Here is an 8,528-nt window from a genome sequence, read left to right on the forward strand (position 1 = left end):
ACATGTTATAGAATACTACACATTCAATCCATTATTCAGGGGACATACCCATAAACCCATGAGCTTGAAGAAATCTGCATAAAAGTCTCTGTATTGGCATAAATGCAGACGGACCAAAACACTGAAACATATCCTTGCTCCAAGCTTCAACCGGATCGCCACAATATTTTCGAAACTGGGTGCGCATGGGTAGGAACCATTTTACTAAGAGATGAACTGGCTTTTACCATCGACAATAAGGTTGTGAATAACGAACTTTACTATAATTCCTGGTGTGAGTTTAGCAGTCGCGGAATTCTGAATAATACTTTCATCGAAATCATTCCAGTATGCCATAATATATGATGATCAACTGTGTCTTGAATACCAAGATCCATTACCTAAGAATACAGAATTACAACGTCTACTTGGCATTGGGATAATCATATCATTTTTGTTCGGGTACTATACTGTGTACATTTTTTTAGTACCTCGTGCTCCTCTGACGACCTACTGTCCACCGATGTTTTAGGTATTGTATAGGATTTATGTTGTTCCAGGGTTGATTGGAGATTGGGGTATTTCTCTTCGACATATAAATAACACAAGAAATATCGACGCTGCTAGGCATGTTCTCTGAAGATGATTCTCTCAGGAAGATAGATTTATCTAATGTCTCCTTAAATTCAGACGGTCCATCTAAATAGTTAACAAATGAATCTGGGAGAAAACGTCGCATGATCTGTAACTCAATTGATCTGTTGTCGTTTGGTAAAGATCCCAGGTGGCCGTTATATCTTTCAAAACTGAGAAGCCAAAATGAATAAATAGGACCATAAACGCGAATACAATCTCCTAAATGGCAATGTAGATGCATATTTGGTGTAACTTTGCTATCTCCATACAAATCTTCAAAACCCTTGCAAAATTGTAATATTAGCTAATCGTACCTAAGAATGTCAATGGTAGAAAAGATTTTTGTTGCAATACATCGGCTAGCAAGAAAAATTTTCGCCAAACTTCCAGTTCTCGAGTTGGTATAATATCCTTTAAGGCAACGACAGAGAAAATGTTTGTCAAGGTTTTCCACTGGTCGGCTGTAAAACCACCAAATGACGAGGAAATTTTCTTGGAATGCTTCCGATGTTAGCTGTAACGTAAACAAAGTCAACACGTTGTTCTATTTCCTTTAGTTTGTCGCCATCTAGAATTTTGAACTCCAACCATATCTTGACCATTCTTTTTGCAGTTCCTTGATATAAGTTATGCATTGGGTCAATGATTGACATTCGGATAGGGTTGAAATACTCTAGTTTACACAGAAGAGATACCGTACGCCATATTTGCTCTCCAATCTTTTCTTGTCCGTTTGAGTTGTTGCAGACATGATTTTGTCTAGATTTTACGGTGGTCTGACAATGTTTGTTGGGTCCAAGTTTCTTTATCGAATCTACCGTAGTTTTTCGTGCCAATATCTCCGGGAAAATGTTTTGTTCATTTTGAACATACACCTGTGGCACCATGGCCAAGAAATCCACAAATTTTTCTCGTTGCAGGTATATCACAACCTACACACATACATGCCAATTTAAACGTTAAACTTGTCTTTGAACTTTTGAGGGAAATCCAAGAAAAACCAACTTTCCACGCAGTATTCATTTCAATTACAAAAGGAGAAATGAAAGTCTGCACTTTGGGCTCACTAGACATGTCTGGAATGATATCAATCAAGAAGATGTTTTTTTTTATTTTGAACCATTCTTCTCGGGGTAAATTTAAAACAACAGCGTAAATAACGCCTACCGAATACTTGACATGATCAAATGGTTGGAACCAGCCGAGGTTAAGCATGAGTCCATAATTTCTCTCACTCTTTAGGAAATTTCTATTGTTGTCGCCACTGAATTCCTTCCATACTTTCCCATCAAATATGTCTGTCATTATACCCGGTTCTTGTCTACTCTGGCCCCATTTCTCGCACATATCTTCAAATCGTGGTTGTTTCACCATATTCGATAGGATTTCGTGGACGGGCTTATAACAATGCGTTTTGTAGGAGTAAAGTTTAGTTGCCCCGTTTTTAAATGTCAAAACCTTAAGTAAAGGCTCATCACAAACATTCCTATGGCCTATTTGTCTATGGTTTGGAAAAAGGACATTTTTACATGTTTTGGTAGTTTTCTTGCCGTCAATTTTGATAATACAGTCATCATAATTATAAAGTTTAAAACATTTTTTTTTTACAGATAACACATTTTGTAAAGTTATCTTTTTTAGACAATGTATAACATATACACGGGACATGGAAAAAGTTCCAAAGAAAGCAATACTTTCAAAAGAGAGGGCTCGAAATACGGCTGCAAGAAATGAAAGGATGTTACCCAGGGCTGCGTCAGTTATAATGTGGAATGACTGCCAACAACGTAGAAAAATGCAAATTGATTGAAAAATTGCAATAGTTCTTATGACCTGGTTCTGTTTCCTGTTCATCAACACATGGTTCAGAGGTAACAGGTCTGAAATCCATATCCATTTCATCTAGTGTGACATCGGCCCAAAGTTCTTCATTTTCGTCATTAGAGTCGGAAAAGTCCTGTCCACTGTGCATTTGTAAAATTTGTTTTAGTTTCTTTCTAACTACCGTCATTGGTGGTTAAAATCCGATAGTTTGCTGACCTCCTCTATCTGTACTTGTAGATTTACTTGGTTCTACGTGTATCTCTACGTGTAGAAACAAGAACTTCAAAGTTTGAGTGCACAATATAGATATATACATGTACACATGCATATTATTTGCCAATTCATTTTTATGAAGGCCTCACATCGGGATTATTTTGTTAGTATAAGAAACATTTTGTATGTACTTTGTGCTCACAATACAAATTAAGTACACGTATGATGAGCGCACAAGATGCATATAATCTGTATGGTCTCGAGTGAGTAATGATTTATTCTGTGTTTTCCGATTGTGATACTTCTTTTATTTGATAACATTCAATTGTATCATGCAATACGACTGACTAGGCTAGGGCGCTGGACTTTGTGCAAGCGGTGTTGTCCCTTCACACCTATTATTCTCCCTGTATCAATTTGATTCGATGGAGCAGTGTAGCGAATAGAGTCGTCACATTCTGAGACGTTTGCACATATCTATGGAAGGCTCGGAAGTGCGTTGGTACCCCATTCAACGTTGTCACGAAATTTTACATGCATAAGCGTGTACTGAAAGGACGGTACTACACCATAGATACATGTATCGGATCATCGATTCTTGACGATACAACAAACAAAAAAGTCTAAAGGATTGTACAACGATACTGAATGTCTTTTTCGGCACTGTGTTGCTTATATATATTCTCCCCTTAAAACTCATTTCATAGGGGAAATTTCACATGAAAATATATAAATATATCTTACAATTACACCTGTGCATGATCCAAGAATTTAATACAGTGCAAGTTGCCTACTTATCTTATTAATTGTATAGGTTTATCCTGTGAAATGGCATTATATGGATAATTCCTTCCTTGTGCAATATTTTCATACAATTAATTACTGATAAAACATTTACATAAATATTTAGGATAACGGGCCACTGTTATTGTTAACAATGGACAAGAAACAAATCTGGGCAATATCTACACCGAGACATTCTAGCCGAACAAGCACATTGGGAGATTCTTCGAGCAGGTCCAGCACTCCAGTACCAAGGGCATTACAACCATTTACGGGTAGCAGAACAACTACTCTCTCCAATGAAGACTGCACGTCGAAGACAACAGCATCAACCAATAAAGTAAGATACTACGTGTATACATGTACGTCATTTTATATATATATAGTAAAATCTGAACCTGTCTAAACTGAACACTGAATAATCCGAAATTCTGTCTAAATTAAACCCTAAATAATCCGAAAATCTGTCTAACCTTGACAGCGTTTAAACATCTTATTACATCATTGCAAATGTTATATCATTTTTAACAATGTTCAGTCGAACAGACTTCACTGTAAATTTATCGATTATGGACTTAGCACGAAGTCAGTACGTTATTACAGGTGTAAGAATCTGCTCCCTGTTTTTGAGTGAGCACAGTATTTCTTGTTGGCCAGTATCAATAGCAGAGAACATTGACTTTCCATATTCATTTAAAATATAACAAAAAAGTATTGCGTGCGTCATTAAGATAGTATGAATTATTATTAAACTATTTGCCTGAATAAGCTCTGGTATTAAGTTACCGATGGAAGGGCTATACTTTAATTAGACTGCTACGGTTTTCATGTAAAACAAAAACGGCAGTATGGTCAGCTGTCTGAAAATTATGAATTTCTTAAATACATCTCCAGGCACAGGTCCAGGCACAGTTTGTGCGAACTGTAGTGATAGCGCGCATAAGACCTAATACACGACTTTATACAGAACGATCTTTTGTCCTTATCATTGGAAGGTGGTAGTATTTTGAGCAGGTTTTTATTTTCAATGATATTTTTGCTGGTTATTAAAATTTCGACAAATACCCTTTTTTTCTGAAATTGCGCAAACTAACATGTAGACATAAATACAAACCAAGAAAAATGAATATTTAACGTTCCCTTCGCGGGACGGCTCTCCATGCTGATAGCATGACCTCTTGCTATATGTACATTAGTGACAACTAGTAAGTTTTTAATTCACGTATGAAGAGTCTGTAGCATATAATAATTATCGACTTATTCAAAGCAGAATACCTTAGAATGGAAGACGAAGAATGTATAGTTATTCTAGGCTGCACATGAAGCACACTATGATATAGTTACATTCCTGTTTACTACATATACTTGAAATAATTTTCACCGAAATAAGAATATTGATAATTTTTGAAATGATATAACTGTGGCGGATACAGAAGGAGCCTACAAAATGTGGGACAAATGAGCAAGTAGCAACCTGCAATAATCAGTCCCTTTTCTGCAACCAATCTTTAACTCTCTATATCCGATTACTACATGTTTACCATGAAAATGAAACGGAACCTGTCTATACAAGACACAAAAAAGGTGATCACGCCAAAGTACTTTATCCCCGTCGCATTTTTTTTTTTGTGCCTGTCCTAAGTCAGGAATTTATGGCCACAGTATGGTTTGTTTCGTTTTCACTCAGTTTAATTTTGTTGTGGTGTATATGAAGGCAACTACATGTACATTTTGTATTTCGTTGTACATATGTACATGTACAGTGAGGTTTTGGGTTCAGCTGCAGCCTACCCATTGATGTGAGATTTCCTCGTCCATTCTCTTTAATATATTTATTATGTCAGTTTCATTGTATTTAAATCAGTTTAATCTGAACACCTGCCTAAAATTGTTAATTTCACTTTAAAGGTATAACTCGACAATGAACAAAGAGATGACACAGTTCATAGTAGACTTTGTAAAAGGACATTATCCTTCAAAGCTAAAAAAACGGAGAGAAGAGACTCGGAAACAGCAAGAGCACAACAGAAAAATGGCAGTGTACTGTAGAGTGAGAAGGGTACGAATTATATATGTATTTATTTGTTATACAGATATTTTGAAACAAAACATGTACAAACTCTAAAAAGTAGGGACAGTATCAATAAATCGTCTAGCTTATTACCAACGATTGTTTCTCAATCAGATGAAGTCCCGCCAACTCCAATATACTAAGTAATTGTCTAGAATCTTTTCATTAATTTAATACTGTGATTTATCTTAAATTTTATAGAAGCTGCACAGCAGAAAAAAGGCACTGACGGAAAAGACATCACTGAGTGCACAAGAAAAGGAAAAAAATTGTGGATGCTCTGCATATAAACTATTTGTCATCAGAGCAAACGGACTCTGAGGACGAAACCTCCTTTGTAGTGAAACAACTGCCACGGAGGTCGGATGATTTTAACGAATTAGTAAAGAAGCTTGATTTCAAGCATGAGAGTACCCTCAGCAAGAGGAGTAAAAGACAGCACAATACAAGAAAAGCTGGTGCACCATCACAGAGGGAAAAGCCAGAAGTAATAAAGTATGTAAGTCTCGTTCTAGTTTCATTTTCTTTACCGGAATTTACGTAGAACGTATGGAAAACCGAAGACCGATCTGCATTTTATTGTTTACTTCCGGGTACTCGAAACGCTGTATAACAATGCAAAATCTTCTATTTTATGTTTTCCTTAATACCTTTATCATGTAGAAATAGATATTTGTCATTTATATCGGTATTTTTTTTTTACACAAAAAGACGTTTTTCCCTCAACACTGAACCCAACGCTCTCTAAATGAAAAGTCTCTATGCTTTTGAATGGTAGACTAGGACCCATTTTCGTGAAATCACAATGTCACATGACGAGACTTACATACCCTATATCTGGACACGAGTGGGTGTTCAAGTGATAAATTTGACGTTTTGGTATTTCATGTTGAGTTAAAGTTGTTTTTTTTGTTTTCGTTCAGGAACGGAAATAATTTATTTTGATAATAACAGGGGTTGAAAAAAAAACTGATCTGAAAATCTAGGTTGGGGAAATATTGAATCATATTTTTTTCTGTCCATGTTTAGGTTTAAAAAAATGCTAAAATTTGGAATAATTTTATCTTTTTAAAAAAAATCACATTCTCCCTTTTGTTTTTACAATAAAAAAATATTTTCATGAATAATAATGCTTCAGCATTAAAGTGAAAGTATAAGATGTCTATTTTTAGTTCGACCTGTTCTGGTGTACCTAAGTTCGAGCCTTTTTTTTCTAAACTGGACAGGTAGGGACCATGAAATCAGAGTTAATGGTTTATGATTAAGTTTTATTTTTAAAATGCACGTACACGTATTTTGTTTAGCGGAATTTTTGTATTTTATCTGAATCCTAAATATTCCGGTTTAATTTTAAAATTGTACTTGAAGTTGTCAACTAATATTATTCAGTTTGCTTAATTACTTAAATCATCGTATCTAAAGAGTGTGTTTTATATGATTTGGAGAAATGAAATATTCTATTATATTATGTTCTTTTAACAAGATTAGAATTAAATTTATTTTCATAATCGATGTGCATCTTCTGACTGATTTTATGTCTGTAACATTTGCCAATTGAATTTTTTTTAAGTATTGTAGACATCTAGAGGAAAGTGTATTGCCATGTATGATAATGCTTTATCTAGAAATAAAACGTCAGCTATTTTATTTGACTTTCTTATCATTGTATGGTTCTTAACTCTGTAATATACGTTATCATTGAACAAATGATGAAAGATTAATCCACGGTAATAAAAAAGTGTTATTAGGGAAAAAGACATTCTTGTATAAAATTATGTTTTAAGGCAAATGTTTCACATACTTATTCAGAAAACTACACGGCACAAGTCGTATTAGGACGAAAACCCAAATATCCTAAACGAAGTTTAAAGTGTACAAGTCTTATACTTGATATAAAAATGCAATAATCCTCAAATATATCTCAAATAGTCATATTTTTATATTTCCTTTTTACATGGAATCAAACGGAGTTTAATTTGCAGTATGTTGTAGTTTACAAGTTTATTTCTACCATCAACGTGAAAAAGAAAGTGTTGTAAATCTTTTGTAAACTGTGACTAGTGACAGGATCACTCCTGACTGTGACTAGTGTCATTATCACCCCTGACTGTCAGAAGTGACAGAATCAATCCAGACTGAAAAGAGATAGGATCACTCCTGACTGACTACTGAAGGGATCACTCCTAATTGCAGCTAGTGACATGATCACTACTAACTGTGACTAGTGACAGGATCACTCCTGACTGTGACTACTGAAGGGATCACTCCTAATTGCAGCTAGTGACATGATCACTACTAACTGTGACTAGTGACAGGATCACTCCTGACTGTGACTTGTGACAGGATCACTCCAGATTGTGACTAGTGACCGGATCATCACTGACTGTAACTCGTGACATGATTACTCCTGTGAGTGGTGACAGGATCACTCCTGGCTGTGCCTAGCGACACGATCACTTTCAACTGTGACCAGTGACATGATCACTTCCAACTGTGACTAGTAGCAAGATCACATCCAACTCTTGACTAGAAGTATGGTCACATCCAACTGACTAGTGACAAGATCACCCCAGACTGTGAAAAGTGATAGTATCACTCATGACTACTGGAAGGATCACTCCTGATTTTAAATGTCTAGTGACAGGACAACTCCATACTCTGACTAGTGACAAGATCACTTCCAACTGTTACTAGTGACAAGATCACTCCTTACTGTGACTAATAACGGGATCACTCCTGACTGTGACTAGTAACAGGATCACTCCATATTGTGACTAGTGACAGGACTTCCACTGAATGTGACTAGTGACATGATCACTCCTGAGTGTGCCTAGCGACAGGATCACTACTGTGACTAGTGTCACTATTGACTGTGACTAGTGGCAGGATCATTACTGACTGTGACTAGTAGCAGGATTACTCCTGATTATGACTAGTGACATGATCATTACTGACTATGAATAGAGCGACAGGACAATTTCTGACTGTGATTAGTGACAAGATCACTCCTGCACATGACTAG

The 8,528-nt window shown here is 35.9% G+C and overlaps 2 pseudogenes; one reads left to right on the plus strand and one right to left on the minus strand.

Moving 5' to 3' along the window:
• Nucleotides 1-15: 15 nt before the first annotated feature.
• On the minus strand, nucleotides 16-2,666 carry LOC148602284 (uncharacterized; annotated as a pseudogene).
• Nucleotides 2,667-3,589: 923 nt separating this feature from the next.
• Nucleotides 3,590-8,528, plus strand: LOC148602285 (uncharacterized; annotated as a pseudogene).

The sequence above is a fragment of the Perna viridis genome, chromosome 11, assembly GCF_037379345.1.
Source record: "Perna viridis isolate PV_CMFRI_1.1 ecotype Kerala chromosome 11, ASM3737934v1, whole genome shotgun sequence".
Lineage (NCBI taxonomy): Eukaryota > Metazoa > Mollusca > Bivalvia > Mytilida > Mytilidae > Perna > Perna viridis.